At 36.8% G+C, this 24,381-nt stretch overlaps 1 protein-coding gene across 1 annotated transcript in view; it reads right to left on the bottom strand.

Moving 5' to 3' along the window:
• ATRNL1 (attractin like 1) overlaps positions 1 to 24,381 on the bottom strand; it is a 766,939-nt gene that overhangs the window by 214,353 nt on the left and 528,205 nt on the right. The window lies entirely within an intron of this gene.

The following is a 24,381-nucleotide window of genomic DNA, read 5'->3' as shown; positions in this document are numbered from 1 at the left end:
TAAGGGAGTTCCCTGGCAGTCCAGTGGTTACCAGTCTGTACTTCCACCTCAGGGGGCACGGGTTTGATCCTTGGTCAGGGCTAAGATCCTGCATTCTGTGCCCAGATGCTCCCCTCCCCACCACCTAATCTTTAAAAATAAGAAAGTCCCAGGGCATTCTGTCAGTTGTGGGATTAATATAGTATTAATTATAGTGACATATAAATCAAAGATGAATTGAGAATTTAATAGAGGAATCAAAAAGCATGCTACCGTCAGACTAAACTAAAGTAGGCTAGAAAGGAAATGGGTATCGGCTTACACAGCAGTTAACTCAATTTTAAACAGGAATGTGAAACCTATTCTACCCAGAGGTGCTTTTTATAGCTCAGGTGACCAAGACTCTTGTAGGCTTAATTTTCCTATTTACTGGGATCTCAGAGAGCCTCACCCTAGGAACTCCTAGCTCTTGTTAATTTAATTCAAGGATTTGGCATGGCTACGTATGATCCACATACATGCTAACCTCAAACCTGGGGCTGGGAAAATGGCTGATTATTCTAGGATGAGTCTCAGCTTAAGGAGGCTAGAGGGAGCAATTCTTAGCTTTTTGCACCTGACTGGCTTAAGAGTTAGGAATGACAAATGGGGACAGGGATTTTGAGCGTCAGGTTTAACGATGACAAGAGGTCCAAACCTGCAATACTAAGATAGGAACTCATGAATCCTGTGTATTCCCACAGGTCATGCAGATAAGGAAAGATGGATAGGCTGATAAGATAGATCATTTGGATGGAAAAATATTAGATTTAGTGATTTCTAAAGTCCCACATTAACCTATAAAGACTTTGGGTTTGAATTTTTGGTGTCAGTGTTGAGAATTCACAAGTCAAAATGTTTCGATATCTTTAATGAAATACTTCAATCAACCCAGGAAGTGTGTCTCCCACTTAAATGACTAAAATGAAGGCTGACTTCATGGGCGTGGGACCTGTGTAGCCGCACAAAACCCTGTGCTTAGAAGGGCCCCAAGCTTGCATAAGTGCTCTGCTGAAATTCTTAAAATTCTCCACCTTGAAATTTTTAATAATTTTTGAACAAAATGATTATTTGTATTTTGCATTGTAGATTATATATTAGGTTGGCCAAAAAGTTCACTCGGGCTTTTCCATAACATCTTAGGGACCAACAACAGGTGGTCCAGAATGTGATCCACTATGACTAGGTTATGTACTAATTGTGAGAGAAAATAAAGCAAATAATTAAGAAAAAAAGGAGGCCCTGGGTAAGACTGTCATCTAGTAATCTTCCTAAAACACCCCACTCTTCTGAAACCTAATCCTCCCAAAGCAATTTTCTTGTGTTCTCCTTGAACAAGCCCTACTTGATGCAGGAAGAAATTAACCTCTTCTGGGAATATGAGTTTTCAAAGGAACTGACGAACAAACCTGATGAGGAAATCTAAAAGAAATGAATTGCTAATGATGGGCATGTAGGGTAAATGTTCTGGTGATGGCTTTTTCTCCACCTTTCCTTTTGTAGAAAATACACACTTGATTTACTTTCAATGCCTGAGCTGAAAACTTTTTAAATAGAGCTATTGACCCTGCTCTTGCTCCCCTACTTTGATGTCACTTTTCACAGACAAGGAGGGTCCCTCTTTCCCTGCTTCTAGGCAATAGTTTTCTTTACTAAATCTTCCCAAATGTTCTTTGCTGGTTCTTTGTATAAAGGGGATGGCAGGAAAATGCTGTGTCCCCAATCAAATACCAGTTTAAACTGTCTATTGGCTGTGGTTAATTTTTATCTAGTTACAATTTCCAAAACAATTTCCCTTTATGCTCATTTACACCACCTCCAAATCTCTCCCCTCCTGGCATAATGAATCTCGATGCAGCTGAATCATGCAGGTCTGATTTAGCCTGCAAAAATGTCAGTCAAAGCAAGCAAGATGTACTCTTTGGCCTTGAGTGCTCTAAGCTGCTATGAATCACAGGTTTAGTTTTTGCCAAATGAAAAGCAATTTCACTTGCAAAAAAATATCTGTGGGGTTACTTATGGCTTTTAGCTCATAGGAAAAATGTATGAAAACTGTCCAGGGAAAAGGACATTGTGCATGTGTATATCAATCTTTCATGAAACCAGGAAAAAAAAAAGCCCGAATATACTGTATTTCGCTTTCAATTAAAACCTTTTCGTTTCTCAGCTTCATCTAACAGGTATTAACCATTAGACTAATAAATTGCTTCTTCAAATGGACCATGTCAAGGAGTTAAAATACTTTAAAATGTTCAGATTTTTGTAGGGGAGCAATTTAGTTAGACTTGGTTAGGGAGACTTTTGTAATTAGTTGGCAAAATGTTGAACAATATGATATTTCTTTAATTCCTACTTATAAGCACCAGGTATACAGTAAAACTGTCTCTACAAATATTGCATTCAGTAATTTTGTAATTTCTGTTCTTAGGAAAGAAGAATTTTTACAAAAAAAAATTCTAACCTTCTTTTTCACCTTGAAATCCAATTTCATAAATTACAAGCTCTGTTCTGTTTGTATGGCACTTCATCTCTAGCCACAGAACACCTATAATGGTCAAAGGAGCTTTCATTTCTTATGAGGACTGTCTATCCTGACTCTTAAGGTGCAACTTAAGACATTGTTCAATATGTTCAGTCTATACTAGCCTTCAGCTAATCCAAGACTCCTCTAAACAATGGTTATCTAGTACAGTGGCAGCCCCATTAAGCTGTCTGAAACATTTCATCTAATTTTTTTTTTCTCCAAGATTGTTCTTGTTATGAACAATTTTTGTAGTGTAGAAAAGAATTGTGAAGGAGTAAGCATTTCAGATAACATTTCAGATTAGGCTATTATAGTAAAATTGAGCATCCCAATCAAGTCATCGAGCTTCTAAACTGATTTACTACATCTATGATCTTTTATATTTTTAACGATTTGGATGAGATGGAAAACTATAACTGAGTTCTTTCTTGAAACTGTTCTCAAGGAAGGAAAGCATAGAAAAGAGGAAAACTGGTATATTAGATTCACAATCTGCTGAAAACATAATAAAAAAGGGCATTTTCTAAAAATGCTGAGAGATGATGTGAACTAACAAGATTAAGAAACAGACTGGAAGCAAGAATCTGAAGAATGCTTGTTCTGGTTGCAACAATAACCTTGGGGAAATTATTTAATCCTGGTTCTTTTTACAGTTCTTTCTTTTTAAAATGGGAACAACTTCTCATATCACAATGTTAGGATAACATATTTGATAGATAATAATAATCTTTTCTGTTACTAAATGTGCTTCAATTTCTGTAAGATCTGGCTTCCTAAAAATTACTATCACCTATTCATTAAGATTAAAATTTTGTATTTTTTAGGTCAAACATTTTTAATATATTTTATTTACCTTGAAGTAGTTATGCTCTTTTTAATTTTGGTGGTAAACATTTTTTAAAAACCTGACTTATAAATCAAGAGTATTTTTCTGAACTGCTTTACATTGTATTTTTCATATGTTATACCTATTAAACATGTAGGTATATTAAGAAAGTCTATCAATAAATTCTTTTAAAGACCAAGATTAACAATATATATCATAAGGCATTTACAGTAATTTTATTAAGACTTTATTCAAACTGATATCACCAGAAAAACTTCAAAGCAATATTTTCCCCAGTTTTGAAGCTAACTATCTAAAAAAAGAATATACTTTCTGTGGACTGCAGCTTATTTTTGTAATACCAGAGTTTGTTTCATTGATTTCAAATATATGATTTTCTCAGCTTCAATTACTGCATGTGTGAGTAACAGACATTTAATTTATAATCTGTTGGAAGATCTGTGCCTCAGTATGCTTTTGATACATTCTAAGTTGAAGAGAGATGGTTTTGAATAAGTTTAATCAGTTAACTTCCTCATTGATCTATTAAAACTATTTTCCTTTCTTTAAGGAAAAACAGCTTAGGAAACATCAAGTATAGAAAATTAGACAGGGACTTCCCTTTTGGGAAGTGGATAGGAATCCGCCTTCCAAGGCAGGGGACGTGGGTTTGAATCCTGGTCCAGGAAGATCCCATATGCTGTGGAGCGACTAAGCCTGTGTACCAGAACTACTGAGCCCTCATTCTAGATTCTGTGAGCTGCAACTACAGAGCCCTCAACTACTGAGTCTAGAGCCTGTGCTCTGCAACAAGAGAAGCTACTGCAATGAGAAGCCCAAACACTGTAGCGAAGAGTACCCCTACTCACTGCAACTAGAGAAAGCCCACACAAAGTAACAAAGACCTGGAAGAGCAAAAAGATAAAACAAAAACTTTAAAAGGGCACGTGTTTTGCACGTGTGTCTAAAAACACACATAGCACAGATTAAAAAAAAAAAACACAAAACCAAAAACAAGACTATTCCATACCACAGATGACATTTCTTTTGAGTTTTACTGCCAACTCAAGTTACCTCTAATTTCCACTGCTTACCATGTCATTTTTACTTGCAGCATCATTTTGAAGTTGAATGTACAACACAAAATTTACGGTATTTGGGTTTAAAATAGGAACTTAATATCAATCAAGGTGTTCATTAGATGGGATCAACTTTTGGACTTCCTTAGAAAGAATTTCCTTCAAATGTTTCAGTTACAAAGCAAGAACAACAAAAAAACCTTCAGGGTAGCAAAACCGAGATCCAGGTTTCACTGGAGCCTTGGCATTTAGGAGGCATTCTTTAAGAAAAAGAATATAAAATTGAGAAGACAGCAGTAAGCATGAATCTCTGGAAGAGGCCTGTGCAAAAAAAGGAGCCTTTAGGCTTAATGTTCATCAGTGTCAAAGTAAATCCACTCTGGGCAATAGGTGTTTGACTTTTTCATATTGTTTAAAGACATGCAGACACTGTATTTAGTAGCAAGAATATGAGTAGTAAGAACTACTACTTATTGGATCTAATAATTTGTACCAGGCACTAGAAAGCCCTTTATGTGGCTAGTCTCATTAAATCCTCAGGACCACCCTATGAGACTACTATTTATTTTTATTTTATTAACAAGGAAACTGAGTTCAGAGAAGTTTAAGTAATTTGGCCCCAGTTGGCCAGTTATCAGGTGATAGAGCTGGAATATAAAACCGGATGTGGCCAACTTTGAAGTCGGCAATATACAAGACTGATCTAGCCAAGGAACTCTTTTTTCCCCCCTTGAATCTCACTCGAAGCCCACAATAACACACAAGTAGAATAATAAAACCTCTTGAGAATGACTGCAGTCAGGGCCACTCCTCTCACCACTGCATCTTCTCAAAATAGCACATTCCATTACTATAGTGACCTAACTATGTGGCCGGTCTCATGCTAATTCAATCCTTCCAGCAATTTGATGACATGAGTACCAATGTATTCATATAACAGAGGAGATGAGAATCAAACATACATTTGATGTATAAATCTACTGTAAGAAGGGTCACTCACAAAACTTTTCAAGCACTTTCATTTTAATTCTGAGCCCTCAGTCTTGCCGACATCTGTGTAAATTTCAGCTACAAATATTTTGGGAACTGAAAATGTGCAATATTTAGTCGTGCTGTTTCTTTAGGTTTTACTATTTCTGTGAATAGCCCAGCATGATTAACAGGCATTCCAAAGTCACCTGTACAGTTTCTAGCTCTAGTGTGGAAGCAGATGGCCTCCATATATTACTTCTAAAACTTTGAACCTGAAAAACCAGTGTAAATATCCATGGCTGAAGAAATGATATCCTTCATTTAGTTGCTCTGAACAGTTTTTCCTATCTTATGGTTGACAGTGTGCTACTTTGGTTAATTCTTTTGTTACTATTTTCATCTAATTTATCAGAGAAAAGTCACTAACTAATATCACTTTGCCTTATGTCTACACTTTGTATTTAAAAATAAGATTTTCATTTTTTCATTAGTAAGCAAAGAAAAATATGAAAAAACTCATTTAAGGTAGAACTTAATTAGCAAATGTAATTTAAGTAGCAACTTTTTTTCCCCTGTGGGAAACAAAGTGCTTTATATTTTCTTGCAACTCTCACAAGAATAAAATAAATACTATGAGTCTAAATTTAATAGAATAAATTATTATTCTCTTAATTTAAAAATTAAATGGAATACCTATAAACTATAAAATAAAAGTGAGCTAAATTAACAAATAAAAGTCTTCTTTTGAAGTGCAGTTAGAAGGAAGAAACGGCCACTGGACAGTGTTAGGAGAAGAGACTAGGAGGCGTCAGTTTACAGTATTCAGGGCTCAGAATTGCTGCTGGCAAGAAAAGTCTATAATGTTGCATATTTTCTTATAGCAAGGCAATAGTCAATGAACGGATGGTCAGAAATGGGACACACATGTGCTTCTTAAAGTAAGAAAATGTAATTAGATTTAAGAGATATAAAAATTGCAGTGATATGATAGGGCCTTGATCTTCAGTCTTTTTCAGTTCAGTCAGTTCAGTCACTCTATCACGTCCAACCCTTTGCGACCCCATGAACCGCAGCACGCCAGGCCTCCCTGTCCATCACCAACTCTCGGAGTCCACCCAAACCCATGTCCATCGAGTTGGTGATGCCATCCAACCATCTCATCCTGTCGTTCCCTTCTCCTCCTGCCCTCAATCCTTCCCAGCATCAGGCTCTTTTCAAGTGAGTCAGCTCTTCACATCAGGTGGTCAAAGTATTGGAGTTTCAGCTCCAACATCAGTCCTTCCAATGAACACCCAGGACTGATCTCCTTTAGGATGGACTGGTTGGATCTCCTTGCAGTCCAAGGGACTCTCGAGTCTTCTCCAACACCACAGTTCAAAAGGATCAATTCTTTGGCTCTCAGCCCTCTTTACAGTCCAACTCTCACATCCATATGTGACCACTGGAAAAACCATAGCCTTGACTAGACGGACCTTTGTTGGCAAAGTAATGTCGCTGCTTTTTAATATGCTGTCTAGGTTGGTCATAACTTTCCTTCCAAGGAGTAAGCATCTTTTAATTTCATTGCTACAATTACCATCTGCAGTTTTCTTAATTCCAAGCAAATCTACTATGTCAGAAACTAATGACTCCTAAAGCAAGAAGGAAAAGGGGATCCCAGCATCTCCAGAAGAGCAGAGAGGATATACAATATTAATAGAAGCATTTACTATTTATCAACTGTTTAGCTGTGATAGATGATTTATATATCTTAGTTCTACCTCTTATCACATTTATAAATACAGATGTTATCATTCTTATTATACCTATGGAGATATATGAGGCTAACAGACAATAGGTAATTTCAAAAAGTCATGGAGCCAGAAATTGGGAGAGGTAGGATGCAAAAAAAAATAAAAGGCTTTGCAGAAAATAAATATGAAATGAGAAAGAAAATAAATAAGAAACTAAAAACTGAATAAGAAAAAAGAATATTCAAACTATCAGTCAAATGATCAATTATTGACCATAAGAAGTTATCGTTTTCAACACCAAGGTTGGTGTTCCTAACTTAGTTAGGAAAGAAAAATGAAATGCTTAATATATCCATGAGAATGTTCAAACCACTGTGTCAAAACTATAATCACTAAGCTCCACCCAGAACTAGACTCTTTTACAAGAGTGGTCCTGCGGATGGATTAGGTATCACAATAACAAACAGAACCTTCCTGAGGTGATTCTGATGTGTAGCCAGGACTCAAATCCTTTATGATACATTAAGGGAAACTGGTCAAGAAGAAGGAGTTCAGAGATAAAGAGATTAGATAAGCAGAACTGTAGAGAAAAGAACACAGAGCAGTGGGAATGACATAGGTCTTGAAAGATGGTGCTGGTTGATAGGTGAAAGAACAGAGAAAATTCTAGGGCAGAGAATATTGTGAACAAAACCCCACAGATGCAGGAGTGAGCTTGGCACAAAGAAAGGAAAAGTAGTTAGAATACTGAATTGGTGAGGGTAATGACTAGTGTTAGTAGAAATAGTTTGGATTTAAGGTGGCAGCCAACAGGAATTTACAGTTAGAGGGAGGTAACTCAAAAAGGTGGCTTTCTGTTTTTGTTGTTTTTAGTCACTATGTCTCGTCCAACTCTTTTTGTGACCCCATGGACCATACCCTCTAGGCTCCTATGTCCATGGGATTTCGCAGGCATACTGGAGTAGGTTGCTATTTCCTTCTCCAAGGGATCTTCCCAACCCAGGGATCAAATTCACATGTCCTGCATTTGCAGGAGGAATCTTTACCACTAAGACACCAGGAAAGCCTGAAAAATGTGGTACTCTATCTAAGTCTGGTCAAGGCACACAGGATCTACAGGAGAGGGAGGGCAAGCAAGTCGATGACTGCAAAGTTCCTACTCTCAAGCCTAGATTAACAAGGGCATAAATAAAAATGGAGCTGTTGGAAAGGAAAGCCAGTTTAGGGAAAGATAATTGTGTTTAGTGTATCAAAACATTAAATGAATGAATGAATGAGTCTATAAGATATTTGCTCAGTTAGGAGGAAAACTGAATTGCAATGATTTAAAGATTACAGAGTTAGAGCAAAGGAATGGTAAGGGTACAAAACCTCAATGTTGAATAAATAAATGAGAACAGTTTGAAGGGATTACTAAAGTACTGAGAAGAGATAAACTCTTGGGACACTATGAGTCATAAGATTAAGCAGGGGTCATAAAACCTTCATATAATTATCCTAAGCTCTTGCAATTGTGAAAGGCTTCACACTTTGAAAAATGAATTCTTACAATAACTCAGTGATGTAAAGAGAGCAAATGTTATTATCCACCAATTTTATATGACTAAATTGGATTTCAGAGTTTATGTGACTTCCCGAAGACAGCACAACAAGCAATTAGGAAGATCTGCATTCAAATCTTAGTCTTTTGAATTTAAAATTTGCTCATTAATTAAGACCTACTCTCAAATGAATCAAATGAATTAACGAGTCTATCAGAGACTTGCTCAGTTAGGACAAGTGTACTGCAAACCTCTATCATTCTAGAGAAGATTCAGTCCATGAAGTCGTAACAGTATGCAGGTAAGAAAGGATTTGTAAAACCTAGATGTTTAACAAAGGCACATAGCATTTTTTTCCAGATGATTCCAGATTTCACACAGTCACTTTATCCTTTTACCTCTACAATGGAAAAACAACCTTAGTTTCATCACTGCAGAGTACAATGCCAGGGATCATTATACCAAAGTTTTATTAAAATGCTTTTAATAAAATTTATATATGACTTCATATGTAAATTAAAACCATGAGATAATAGTTTTCATCATTAGATTTCCAAGAGCTAAATGTCTGCTAAAACTTGATACAGTATTGACAAGGCTGTGGCAAACAGGAATTGTCACGATTTGGGGTGGGAATCTAAGATAGCATAACATCTATAGAAGTACTTCTTAACAGGGGAACACTTGTGAAGTTTGGAGACATTACAATTCATTACCACATGGGAATATTAGTAGCATCTAGTGGTTAGAGGACAGCGATGTTGATAAATAGTGTACAACACACAGTACTCCAGAGTAAAGAATTATCAGGTTGAAAATGACTATAGCACCAAGGTTAAGATATCTTGCTCTATAAAGGTCAGTTTGGCAATATTTGTCAAATTACAAATGCATGGTCCTCTTGAACTAGTAATTCTACTTCTACCATATCTTCCTAGACACACTCATACATGTACAAAATTCATTTCTGCAACAAATATTAAATTGAGCTAGGAAAACAGCAAAGAGATCAAACCAGTCAACCCTAAAGGAAATCAACCCTGAATGTTCATTGAAAGGACTGATGCTGAAGCTGAAGCTTCAGTACTCTGACCACCTGATGTGAAGAGCCAAGACCCTGATGCTGGGAAAGACTGATGGCAAAAGAAGGAGGCAGCAGAGGACGAAATGATTAGATAGCATCACCATCTCAACAGACATGAATTTGAGCAAACTATGGGATATAGTGGAGGAGGACAGAGGAGCCTGATGTGCTACAGTTTATGGGGTCGCAAACAGTCAGACAGAACTTAGCAACTGAACAGAAACAACAGGAGCAAGCACAAGAGAGAAAAAAATCAAAGAAACACCTCTGCCTTTCGGAGCTAACATGCTACTGTGGGGTTGGAGTAGGGACTGACAGTAAAACAAGGGAATGAAAGAATTGGATGATGCTTTAGGATCCAGGCTGGGGTAAGTGAGGGAAAGTTAATAAGAAGAGATGGACAAGAATATTCACTGTAAGACTGCTGGAAAGAGCTAAAGGTTAAAAAAAGTCTAACTGTACATTAGAGGTTGAATAGTTAAATTATAGTCAAAGTGGAAGAGTGGTTTAAATTTCATTTTCACTGTACCTTCTTTAGTACCTTTTGAATTTTGAATGAAAAGTGATGATGTTAGTTGCTCAGCCATGTCCACCTCTTTGAGACCCCATGGAGCCTTCCAGGCTCCTCTGTCCATGGAATTCTCCAGGCAAGAATACTGGAGTGGGTAGCCATTCCCTACTGCAGGGGATTTTCCTGACCCAGGAATTGAACCCAGGTCTCCTGCATTGAAGGCAGATTCTTTACCATCTGACCCACTAGGGAAGCCCTGAATTTTGAGTATGAATGTTATAGAACAGGCATTTAATACCTGTTAAAACAATATTTAATGCAATATTTTCTAAAAGTATCTTCATGCTATACAAGATTTTTAAAATATACATACTTACGTATACATGTATATATACATATATGGATGTGTATATATGCATGCATATATTATCTACATATACATATAACACATACACCAAACATGCACACACTTGCTAAATTTATTAAACCCACAACACAAAACAAAGGTCTACCTAGAAATCATCCTTGTCCTGGATGAGCAACTCAGTTGGGAAAGGATGTCTGAAACTTTTCCTGCATAGGAATTTCGTGGGTTTTTTTCAATGCTGAATCACTATTGCCTAAAACAGTACCTGATATACAGTGGGAAATCAGATATTTGTTAAATAAATGAATGAATTGAATAGCCCTATTTTACTCTTGGCTTCCCAAGTGGTGCTAGTGGTAAAGAGTCTGCCTGCCAATGCAAGAGAGACATAAGAGGCACTGGTTTGATCTCTGGGTTGGGAAGATACCCTGGAAGAGGAAATGACAACCCACTCTAGTATTCTTTTTTTTTTTTTTCAATTATTTTTATTAGTTGGAGGCTAATTACTTCACAACATTGCAGTGTGTTTTGTCACACACTGACATGAATCAGCCATGGAGTTACACATATTCCCCATCCCAATCCCCCCTCCCACCTCCCCCCGACCCGATTCCCCTGGGTCCTCCCAGTGCACCTGGCCCGAGCACCTGTCTCATGCATCCCACCTGGGCTGGTGGTCTGTTTCACCATAGATAATATACATGCTGTTCTCTCGAAACATCCCACCCTCGCCTTCTCCCACAGAGTCCAAAATTCTGTTCTGTACATCTGTGTCTCTTTTTCTGTTTTGCATATAGGGTTATCATTACCATCTTTCTAAATTCCATATATATGTGTTAGTATGCTGTAATGATCTTTATCTTTCTGGCTTACTTCACTCTGTATAATGGGCTCCAGTTTCATCCATCTCATTAGAACTGATTCAAATGAATTCTTTTTAATGGCTGAGTAATATTCCATGGTGTATATGTACCACAGCTTCCTTATCCGTTCGTCTGCTGATGGGCATCTAGGTTGCTTCCATGTCCTGGCTATTATAAATAGTGCTGCGATGAACACTGGGGTGCACATGTCTCTTTCAGATCTGGTTTCCTCAGTGTGTATGCCCAAGAGTGGTATTGCTGGGTCATATGGCAGTTCTATTTCCAGTTTTTTAAGAAATCTCCACACTGTTTTCCATAGCGGCTGTACTAGTTTGCATTCCCACCAACAGTGTAAGAGGGTTCCCTTTTCTCCACACCCTCTCCAGCATTTATTGCTTGTAGACTTTTGGATAGCAGCCATCCTGACTGGTGTGTAATGGTACCTCATTGTAGTTTTGATTTGCATTTCTCTAATAATGAGTGATGTTGAGCATCTTTTCATGTGTTTGTTAGCCATCTGTATGTCTTCTTTGGAGAAATGTCTGTTTAGTTCTTTGGCCCATTTTTTTGATTGGGTCATTTATTTTTCTGGAATTGAGCTGCAGGAGTTGCTTGTATATTTTTGAGATTAATCCTTTGTCTGTTGCTTCATTTGCTATTATTTTCTCCCAATCTGAGGGCTGTCTTTTCACCTTGCTTATAGTTTCCTTTGTAGTGCAAAAGCTTTTAAGTTTCATTAGGTCCCATTTGTTTAGTTTTGCTTTTATTTCCAATATTCTGGGAGGTGGGTCATAGAGGATCCTGCTGTGATTCATGTCGGAGAGTGTTTTGCCTATGTTCTCCTCTAGGAGTTTTATAGTTTCTGGTCTTACATTTAGATCTTTAATTCATTTTGAGTTTATTTTTGTGTATGGTGTTAGAAAGTGTTCTAGTTTCATTCTTTTACAAGTGGTTGACCAGTTTTCCCAACACCACTTGTTGAAGAGGTTGTCTTTTTTCCATTGTATATCCTTGCCTCCTTTGTCAAAGATAAGGTGTCCATAGGTTCGTGGATTTATCTCTGGGCTTTCTATTCTGTTCCATTGGTCTATATTTCTGTCTTTGTGCCAGTACCATACTGTCTTGATGACTGTGGCTTTGTAGTATAGTCTGAAGTCAGGGAGGTTGATTCCTCCAGTTCCATTCTTCTTTCTCAAGATTACTTTGGCTACTTGAGGCTTTTTGTATTTCCATACAAATTGTGAAATTATTTGTTCTAGTTCTGTGAAAAATACCGTTGGTAGCTTGATAGGGATTGCATTGAATCTATAGATTGCTTTGGGTAGAATAGCCATTTTGACAATATTGATTCTTCCAATCCATGAACACGGTATGTTTCTCCATCTGTTTGTGTCCTCTTTGATTTCTTTCATCAGTGTTTTATAGTTTTCTATGTATAGGTCTTTTGTTTCTTTAGGTAGATATACTCCTAAGTATTTTATTCTTTTTGTTGCAATGGTGAATGGTAGTTTCCTTAATTTCTCTTTCTGTTTTCTCACTGTTAGTGTATAGGAATGCAAGGGATCTCTGTGTGTTAATTTTATATCCTGCAACTTTACTATATTCACTGATTAGCTCTAGTAATTTTCTGGTAGAGTCTTTAGGGTTTTCTATGTAGAGGATCATGTCATCTGCAAACAGTGAGAGTTTCACTTCTTCTTTTCCTATCTGGATTCCTTTTACTTCTTTTTCTGCTCTGATTGCTGTGGCCCAAACTTCCAACACTATATTGAATAGAAGTGGTGAGAGTGGGCACCCTTGTCTTGTTCCTGATTTCAGGGGAAATGCTTTCAATTTTTCACCATTGAGGGTAATGCTTGCTGTGGGTTTGTCATATATAGCTTTTATTATGTTGAGGTATGTTCCTTCTATTCCTGCTTTCTGGAGAGTTTTAATCATAAATGCCACTCCAGTATTCTTGCCTGGAGAATCCCATGGACAGAGGAGCCTGGTGGGTTACAGTCCATGGGGTCGCAAACAGTTGGACACAACTGAAGTGACTTAGCATGCACACATTCCTATTTCTTTTCTGACTTAGTAGCTGCCTAATATCTTTCTCTGTCTTCCATCTTTTTCTTCTAATTTATTTCCCATAAACCACCAGGAGGATTTATCCAGAATACCGATGGACTGTGCTTTAAAATCTTCTCCAGTTCTCCGGGACCTACAGAATTCAGACCCTGACCATCCACTGCTCTCCTCTTTTGGCTCTCACACATTTCTCTTGGACCACGTTGCTGCTTGGCCAACCATACTGTGCTCCCTCTTGACCAGGTTTTGGTAAGGCCCTCTCTTCTTTAGGGGAACACTTACTTGACCCCTCTCCCCTGCCACCAAGATCCTGCTCAAATATTGCCCCTTTATTGAAATAATTACTCTACTTCCTCTCTGATCATATCTGTTCCTCCTTTCTCTCTCTTCCTAGAGAATATGTACATTTTATTGTTATTTCACAAGTCAAGCTTCTTGTTTCTCCCTCAACACTCTGAGTGTCTCCGGGCCAAGGCCCAAGTTTCACTAATCTTTTCGTATACAGCCTTAGCAAAATGCCACACCTATGATAGTTCCTCAATAACTATTCTTGAGTGATAAATAAATGCATTAGTAAATAAATTAATAACTCCTAGACTTTGATACAAATTATATACAGTAATAGGATTAAAATGTATATGTGAAACATAAGAAAACCTCATTGATAAGAATTTCACATATATACTCAACTATATGCAAAATAGATAGCTAGTGGGAACCTGCAGGGAGCTCAGTTCAGTGTTCTGAGGTGACCTTGATGGGTGGGATGGGGGGATGGGTGAAAGGAGGTCCAAGAGGAAGGGATATACATATAGTCAATTCACTTCTTTGTGTAGTAGAAACTAACACAACATTGTAGAGCAACTATACCCTAATTAAAAATAAAGAATCAGTACATTATTTTTATTGCATTATAATTTTTATGATAACCTGTATGGATTATTCACTGAAACTTACACAGTTTGAGATCTTATTCATACTATACCTATACTATGAAAAGAAGCAAAGAGTATATTTTAATATTTTCATATTTTAAGTATTAATGTTTCTACAGACCTAATTTTTAAGTTGAAAAGGGATATTTCAATAATTTAAACAAAAGTAGGTAAAGATATTTAAGCACAATTTAAAAATTATAATCTGTCATTTTCTAAGCCATTGAAGAAATTAAAAAGGAAGCCTGTTAGAGAATATTTTAACCTTTAACTATTTGTAGTTAATTCTTTTCCATAGTTAGAATTTGTCAATATAAAGTATTATTGTTTTTATTTAAGTATGGAGCAAATTTTAATTATTGCATTTTTATAAGAGTATTTATATAGTATTTTTTGAGAGGCTTTAGCTTCAGATGGGATGTAAAGTACCCTTTCTCTCCAACTCATGGTATAATCAAGAGAAATTACATACAGGAATCAATTCCCTAAGTCTTGACTTTTTTTTTTTCCAGTTATCAAGTTCTATACCAGTGCATTGTTTCTTCTCATATTAAGTGCCCATCTTATCAATGAAACCTTAATATTGAACTTTTCATTATTACTTAGGAACTACCAGATTTTATGCATTCAATAAATCTGTCTCCTCTATACATTTCCAACCACGGTGGATGAGGTAATACAAATCCTGGTTAATCTGCCAAATTGAACAGGTCATATCACTGCAGTGTGAGTCAGGAGGAATATAGCTCCCAGGCTTAATGACACATCTACTAAGAGTTTTCAAGACAGGAAGCAAGAAGGAAATTGAGGTTTCTTTTCATTTCTTTTTCCAAGGAGCATGAAGGTCCTTCCTGTTAGGACTGGGGCATTTCCACAGCTCCACGTGCTGTCCTCAACGGTTCTTACTCAGGTGTGTTATATGGAGTAGATGTTCAAAAAAAAAAGTCTGATGAGTAACTGAATGCTGCCAATGGACAATTTCTTCCATGTGTAACTTGGATACTCTTTCATTATTGTGATCTTGGATTCTTAAAAAATAATAAAAGTAATACTTTGAGCCTATAATAGAAGAGTATCTGAAAAGGACTATATATATATAAATGTATATATATATCTCTGAATTACTCTGCTGTGTACCTGAAACTAACACAACATTGTATACGTCAATTAAAAAAAATGCTTTGATAAAAGAGGAAGAAAAAAGTGTTTCTGGGCAAGCTTCCTTGAAACTTCTATTCTTAGGGAAGGGAAAAGTTGAGGGAAAGACATGTTCATTAGTGAGCCCCATTTTGATCCAGGCATTATACTATATATTTTACTTGTCTTAGTTCCTTTAATATTTGCAACAATCCTGCTGTGGCTCTGTTGGTAAGTTGTGTCCGACTCTTTGCGACCCCGTGGACTGCATGCAGCACACCATGCTTTCCTATCCTTCACTATCTCCCAGAGTTGCTGAAAAAAAAAAAATCCTAATGCTGTCAACAGGGACATTGCTCTTCAATATCATTTGCCCAAATGGGGACTTTAATTGTAAGCAATATATAATGGGGGAAAATTATTTATGGCTTCTGTGTCTTATTAGCACAGATATGGATCATGAGATGCTGCAAACTTGTTTTGAAATCAGGTCACAAACTATTAACAAATAAGGGATTTTGCTCATCTCACCCAAGTATGTGTGCCTTTCCCACCTCTCAAACTGTTCTACTAGGAAACAACAAAGCATATCTACAAAGAGACACACTTACAAAGGTAATTATTGTCTTCTTTAATACATGTTAATATTATTTGAGGCCAATTTCAAGCACTTCAAATAATGTGTTATTATAATAGAAGAAAAGTTTTTCTAATAAAAACAGCTTTTTACGATCATTTCCAGTTTTCTTTTGATAATGCGCATTGATTTTTGTAAAAAGAGCTCCAACCGCACAGTCTTTGAAAAGCTACCTCAAATAGGTCAGAGTCTTACTTACTTCCCTGGTTGTGCCGTTCAGCATGAAAGGCTGCCTGCGTTTTCTCATGACTTTACTCCTCTGGGGACTTCCCGTGGATCATTTCTCTTAGTAAAAAAGAATTCATTGACTGAGCCTATCCTAAAGCTAACAAACTGAGCTTTCCACTGGGAAACAACGGCAAATTGAGTACAGTTATTGACCAATCTTCTGTAGTTAAAAATACAACAAACTCCACTGTGTCCGATCTATTCTTGAATTATTGGTCATTTTCATGTACTGCTGGCATTACTTACTACTTGATAACCTTTCAGACAAGTAGAACAAAAATTTGGCCACTATTTTCTTTCTGTTTTTCTAATCTGTGCCTGCATGCTAAGTTGCTTCAGTTGTGTCCGACTCTGTGCGACTCTATGGACTGTAGTCTGCCAGGCTCCTCTGTCCATGGGATTCTCTAGGCAAGAATACTGGAATGAGTTGCCATGCCCTTCTCCAGGGGATCTTCCAGACCCAGGGATCGAACCCAGGTCTCCTGCATTGCAGTTGGATTCTCTACTGTTTGACCCACCAGGGAAGCCCTTTCTTTACTCATAGCTAATCCCAAAGAAAGGCAATGCCAAAGAAATGTTCAAACTAATGGACAATTTTGCTCATTTCACATGTTAGCACAGTAATGCTCAAAATCCTTCAAGCTGCCTTCAACAGTATGCAAACCAAGTACTTCCAGATATACAAGCTGGATTTAGAAAAGGCAGAGGAGCCAGAGATCAAATTGCCAACATTCATCAGATCACAGAGAAAGCAAGAGAATTCTAACAAAACATCTATTTCTGCTTCATTGACCATGCTAAAGCCTTTGACTGTGTGGATCACAACAAACTGTGGAAAAGTCTTAAAGAGATGGGAATACCAGAATACCTTAACTGTCTCCTGACAGTATGCAGGTCAAGAAGCAACAGTTAGAACCACACATGGAACAACAGACTGGTTCAAAACTGGGAAAGGATTATATCGAGGCTGTATATTGTCACCCTGCTTATTTAACTCCTATGCAGAGAACATCATGCAAAATGCCAGGCTGGATGAAGCACAGGATGGAATCAAGATTGCCAGGAGAAACATCAACAATCTCAGATATGCAGACGATACCACTCTAATGGCAGAAAGTGAAGAGGAACTGAAGAGCCTCTTGAAGGTGAAAGAGGGAAGTGAAAACGCTGGCTTAAAACTCAACATTCCAAAAACTAAGGTCATGGTATCTGGTCCCATCACTTAATGGCAAATCGATGGGGAAAAAGTAGAAACAGTGACAGATTTTACCTTTCTTCTTCGACTCCAAAATCACTGTGAGTGGTAACTGCAGCCATGAAATTAAAAGATGTTTGCTCCTTGGAAGAAGAGCTATGACAAACCCAGACAGTGTATTAAAAACAGAGACGTCATTTTGCCAACAAAGGTCCATATAGTCAAAGCTATGGTTTTTTCAGTAATCATGAAAGGATGTGAGAGATGGACCGTAAAGAAGACTGAGTGCCAAAAGAACTGATGCTTTTAAACTGTGGTGTTGGAGAAGACTCTTCAGAGTCCCTTGGACAGCAAGGAGACCAAACCAGTCAATCCTAAAGAAAATCAACCCTGAATATTCCTTGGAAGAGCTGATGCTGAAGCTAAAGCTCCAGTCCTTTGGCCACCTGATACAAAGATCCGACTCACTGAAAAAGACCTTCATGCTGGGAAAGATTGAGAGCAGGAGGAGAAGGAGATGATAGATGATGAGATGGCTGGATGGCATCACTGATTCTAGGAACATGAGTTTGAGTAAACTCGGAAATACTGAAAGACAGAGAAGCCTGGTATGCTGCAGTCCATGGGGTCACAAAGAGCAGGACTTGACTTAGCGACTGAACAACAACAATAAAAAATTGTCATGCTACATATATTATACACACGTTTTGTTTCAAAGTAATGGTACTTAAAACCCAATGCCTTAATTATACTAATGATAATCCAACATTTATATTTTTCTTTATTTTACTCAAGGATAATAGGATAGTAAGAAATGATATACCCTGATAAGTAATCTAATTACACTACAAATTGTTTTATTCAACATTTTTTAAAGACTTCTAGACATATTATTTAGGAGTGTTTAAAATTATTTATGAATAATTTTAATTACAAATTCAATAACAGTTTAATATATTAAAATATATTTTTCATTTTATACTTTTTTGTTTTTTATATTCAATATCTTTATTTATTTTTAAAATTTATTTATTTTAATTGGAGGCTAATTACTTTACAATATTGTAGTGGTTTTTGCCATACATTGATATGAATCAGCCTTGGGTGTACATGTGTTCCCCATCCTAAACTGCCCCCCACCTCTCTCCCCATCCCATCCCTCTGGGTCATCCCAGTGCAGCAGCCCTGAGCGCCGTCTCATGCATCGAACCTGGACTGGGGATCTGTTTCACATATGATAATATACATGTTTCAATGCTATTCTCTCAGATCATTCCACCCTCGCCTTCTCCCACAGAGTCCAAAAGACTGTTCTATACATCTGTGTCTCTTTTGCTGTCTCACATATAGGGTTATCGTTACCATCTTTCTAAATTCCATACATATGCGTTAGTATACTGTATTGGTGTTTTTCTTTCTGTATTACTTCACTCTGTAATAATAGGCTACTTGCACTTATAGAAAAAAATCTTTGTGACGATATGGCATGTACTAGAGCAAAAATGAATAAACAAACTTCTTCCCTCTTTAAATTTAATTCGTATTTGTAAAGTCAAATACAAAATCAATGAAAACCAACAACACAAATATATTTAGTACAAATTTAGCAATTTTTTGGTAAGAAGCATAGGGTAATGAGCTATGTTTTGTGGGAAGTATTAACTGAGTAAATCGTATATAATGAGGTATATAGAAAGAAATATATATATATATTCATAAATATGTATACACACATGTCATTTCCCTTTGACTAAAATTCATTTTTATTTATGTAAATTTTTGTCAGAATAATTTCATAGGTTCACAATTATAAAGTTTTATTTACTTAAATATTTAGTGATTATCTTATAAAATACCTTAAAAACCATTACCTTTACTTTCTACTAAAAGCAAAATGCATTAGTCAGAACTCGGCTAATTAAACTTTCTGTGCTGATGCTGCAGCAGTAATTCTCTGTTTCTCATCTGCTCTCACTTCTCTGTTCTCACAAATGTTCCCAGGTTCCCTCCAAGGGGACATGTGACAATGCTGGGGGATGCTTTTGGTGGCCATGCCTTCAACAGGGGTGCTACTGGCACCGAGAGGGTAGAATGGTGCACGTGTGCATGCTAAGTCACTTCAGTCATGTCCAACTCTATGTGACCCTATGGATTGTAGGCAACCCAGCTTCTCTGCACTGGAGTGGACTGCCATGCCTTTCTCCAGGAGATCTTTCCAACCCAGGGATCGAACCCATGTCTCATGTCTCCTGCATTGGCAGGCAGGTTCTTTACCACTAGAGCCACCTGGAAGCCCCAGGTGGATGCTGCTAAACATCCTACCATGCTCAAAAAAAAAAAAAAAAAAGAATCACCAGTCCAATATGTTGAGAGCACCAAGTCGAGAAATCCTGGTTTAAAGATAAAGGTTAAGTCAGAACAACAACAAAAAATTATTTAAAATATCTATCTCCCTAAGACAGGACACATTTCAGTTTAACTACTCAAAACTTTAGCACTTGCATAAACAGTACAGAATAATGAGGGCTAACGTCCAAAATGGTGTGCCTGAGCTCATTTTTTAAATTTCTGAGATGGGAAGAGTAGAAATGTTAACTCAGCGGGCTGCTGTGAAGACTGCATAAAAGCATTTTTAAACTGTAATGCAAATAGTTTATTTATATTGATACAACAAAAAAGATTCTCATAAAGTAATTGATTCTGTTACATGTATTCTACTTAAAAAGGTAGGGAAACAATTTATTTTATAGTATATTTATATTTAACCTATGAGAATTGAAATATAAAAGGGTTGATAATCAAGCTAACTTCAAATTTTTTATTACTGATTATAATATGCCACTGAATATATCAAGAAGCACCATCAGTCTATCTCATTTCACACTCACAACATCATGAAGGCAGGCATTAGTATCCCCATTTTCTAGATGAAGAAATGGAGCCATTGGTAAGCTAACTCACCTAGGATCACACTACATTAAGAGGAAGGAGGGAGTTGCCTAGATTTGTCTCTAGTCCTTGACCAAACTTATATATAACAGTTCTCTCTCTGAACCTTTCAGTTTAGCAAGGTTCTGGAAATACTTTGCTTCTGTGGGATTTCTTTAGTAAAGGAAATGTAATGAAAAAAATAATCACCATACATTTTGTGATTTTGTAGTAAGGAGCTCATGATCTGAGCCACAGTCAGCTCCAGGTAGAGCTTCTCCACCTTCAGCTAGAAAGAACATAATCAATCTGATTTCGGTATTGACCATCTGGTGATGTCCAAGTGTAGAGCTGTCTCTTGGGCTGTTGGAAAAGGGTGTTTGCTATGACCAGCGTGTTCTCTTGACAAAACTCTGTTAGCCTTTCCCCTGCTTCATTTTGCACTCCAAAGCCAAACTTGCCTAATGTGCCAGGTATCTCTTGGCTTTCTGCTTTTGCATTACAGTACCCTATGATAAAAAGGACATCTTTTTTTTTTTTTTTTTAATGTTAGTTCTAAAAGGTATTGCAGTTCTCCATAGAACTGGTCAGCTTCAGCTTCTTCAATATCAGTGATTGGGGCATAGATTTGGATTACTGAGATGTTGAATGGTTTGCCTTGAAAATGAACCAAGATTATTCTGTTGTTTTTTTTTTTTGAAGTTTCATTCAAGTACTGCATTTCAGATTCTTTTGTTGACTATGAGAGCTACTCCATTTCTTCTAAGGGATTCTTACCCACAGTAGTAGATATAATGGTCATCTAAATTAAATTTGCCCATTCTGGTCCGTTTTAGTTCACTGATTCCTAAGTTGTCAGTCTTCAATCTTCTCATCTACTGCTTGACCACATTCAATTTACCTTGATTCATGAAGCTAATATTCCAGGTTCCTATGCAATATTGTTCTTTACAGCATCAGACACATCCACAGACACCAGACACATCCACAACTGAGTGTCATTTCTGCTTTGGCCCAGCCGCGTCATTCTTTCCAGAGCTATCAGTAATTACCCTCTGCTCTTCCCCAGTAGCATACTGGACACCTACCAACCTGTGGAGCTCATCTTCTGGTATCAAATCTTTTTGTCTTTTCATACTGTTCTTGGGGTTCTCCAGGCAAGAATACTGGAGTGGTTTGCCATTTCCTTCTGCAGTGGACCACATTTTATCAGAACTCTTCATTATGACCCGTCTGTCTTGAGTGGACTTGCATGGCACAGCCCATAGCTTCATTGAGTTAGGCAAGCCCCTTCACCACAACAAGGCTGTGATCCATGAAGGGGAAATGAATAACATATCTTGCTTATACATGTATTATTGCTTTTCAAATGTATGTACTTATAGTGGGACAAGTAAAAAGCAAATTAACTTCTAGAAATATTGCTAATATTATTCTAGTTTTTAATAATTCTTAGTTCAATATCTTAATTTTTTCCTTTTATTATCATTAATAAAGTAATGCTACTATGTAGTTAAAAAAAAATCTCCAGAGGAGAAAAACAAATTGAATTTTTTTCTTTTTACAGTAAAATCTTGAGCTATAAATCTGAATGGTACATGTGGCAGAATACTTATTCACACATATCACTTACATAATTAAATGTTATTGATATACTTAAAATTTATGATTAAAGTTATTTTTAAGGTTATAAAATCTATGATTGAAATGATTTTAAGGTTATAAAATGTAGATGTGCTCTTTGATAGCTAGATAAGTTGTAATTTATGCATCTTTTCAGAAAAATGCTTCCTTATCTAATGATATGTCAAATAGTATTTAAGTTTGTCTGTCTTCAGTAAGCTCTACCTACTTAGGGTAATCATCCTAGATATAAATATTTCAGAAGTTGGGTAGTATGATTGAGTACAAAATAACTGCAACATTAATATTAATATACTTTTTGTCTGTTTACAGATAAAGGAAACATTCATTTAGTACTATCTATTAAGTGCCTACTATAATGCAAGCTCTATGAAGGCTTCTTAAAAAGTAGGTAGGATATATCACACTACATAGCACTTGGTTATGAAATTTCTCTTTCCATCTATGCAGACCATGAGTGTCTTGGTGATAGGAATGTGTTTGCTCTTGTCACGGTCAACAATGCTAAATTTAATGATTAATTTTCAGTTTTTATCTTTTACTTATTGTCTGCCATTTTTATCTCCACTAGAATGTAAGTTGTGTGAGGGCAAGAGTTTTGAATGTTTTAATAACTGCTGAATCACCATGAGTACAATAAGGTTTAGCACATAGTAGGTGCTCAGTAAGTGTCTATTGAATATATAACCAACTAAATGAACACAAAGTTTTACTAGTCTCCTGGTGGGATGGGGTGGGAGATGGGAGAGGGATTCAGGAGGGAGGGGACATATGTATACCTGTGGCTGATTCGTGTTGATGTGTGGCAGAGGCAACACAATATTGTAGAGTAACTGTCCTCCGATAATTGTATTTTGTTCTATACTTCTAATGTTATACAATTACAATCTTTGATAATTAAAAAATCTTGATACCTAACAATATTGATTCTTGCTTTTATACTATAATACAATTTAACATAAAATTACATATTATATCTAATAATATAATTAATAAAAGTAGATTTATTTGTAGTTTCAATGTCAGTCAAGTCAATGAAGTTGCTCAGTCTTCCCTGGTGAGCCCAAGGGAGGACTGAGTGACTTTCACTTTCAATGTCCACTTTACCACTTTCACTTAACAATATTACCTGAAATCATTCCATAGCAAAATATAGAAATTTAATAAAATAACTACATGATACAACATTTGACCACTCTTCATTCAACCAATCTACTATTGATAGATATCTGAGTTGTTGTCATTCATTTTACTATTAAAAGTAGTACTGCAATAGCCTTCTGCATATCTTTTCATATTTTTCACCATGGTAGAGATGGTCTGCAGGATCCAAGAGTAAGCATATATGTAAAGAAAGTGAAAGTGTGATTCATGTCCAACTCTTTGCGACCCCAGGGACTGTAGGCCACCAGGTTCTTCTGTCCATGAGATTTTCCAGGCAAAAATACTGAAGTGGGCTGTCATTTTCTTCTCCAGTGGATCTTCCCAACTCAGGGATTGAACTTGGGTCTTCAGCATTCAGTCATTCTTTACCATCTGAGCCACCAGGGAAGCCCCAAGTGTATATGTAAACATAGTTAAATTTTTCTTCATAACAGTTATACAATTTGCATTCACAACAAGATATGAGAGTGCCTGCTTTCCAAAACCTTTCTCTTAGAGGACAACTATTTGACTACTGCTATGGTGACAAATTACTGCAAATTTAGTAGATTAAAGCAATACAAATTCATTACTTTATAGTTCTAGAAATCAAAAGTCAAAAAATCATTCTCCCTGGGCTAAGAACGTGTCAGCAAGTGTTTTCCTTCCAGAGGCTCTAGAGGAGAAATGTGTTTCCTCTTACTAGAGGCAACCCACATTCCTTTGTTTGTGGCCCCCTCCTGTTTTCAAAGCCAAGGATCACAGAACTCTGACCTCTGCCCTGATTATTACATCTTCTCCTGGGACTGACTCTCCTGCCTCCTCTTCATTGGTAAAGACCTTAGTAATTACACTAAGTCTAACAGGATAATCCAGGATACTCTCCAGGTCTCACAATACTTAATTTAATCACATCTGCAAAGTACCTTTTCCCATGCAAAGTTCT

The sequence above is a fragment of the Dama dama genome, chromosome 15, assembly GCF_033118175.1.
Source record: "Dama dama isolate Ldn47 chromosome 15, ASM3311817v1, whole genome shotgun sequence".
Lineage (NCBI taxonomy): Eukaryota > Metazoa > Chordata > Mammalia > Artiodactyla > Cervidae > Dama > Dama dama.
This window is presented reverse-complemented; position numbering and strand designations above follow the sequence as displayed.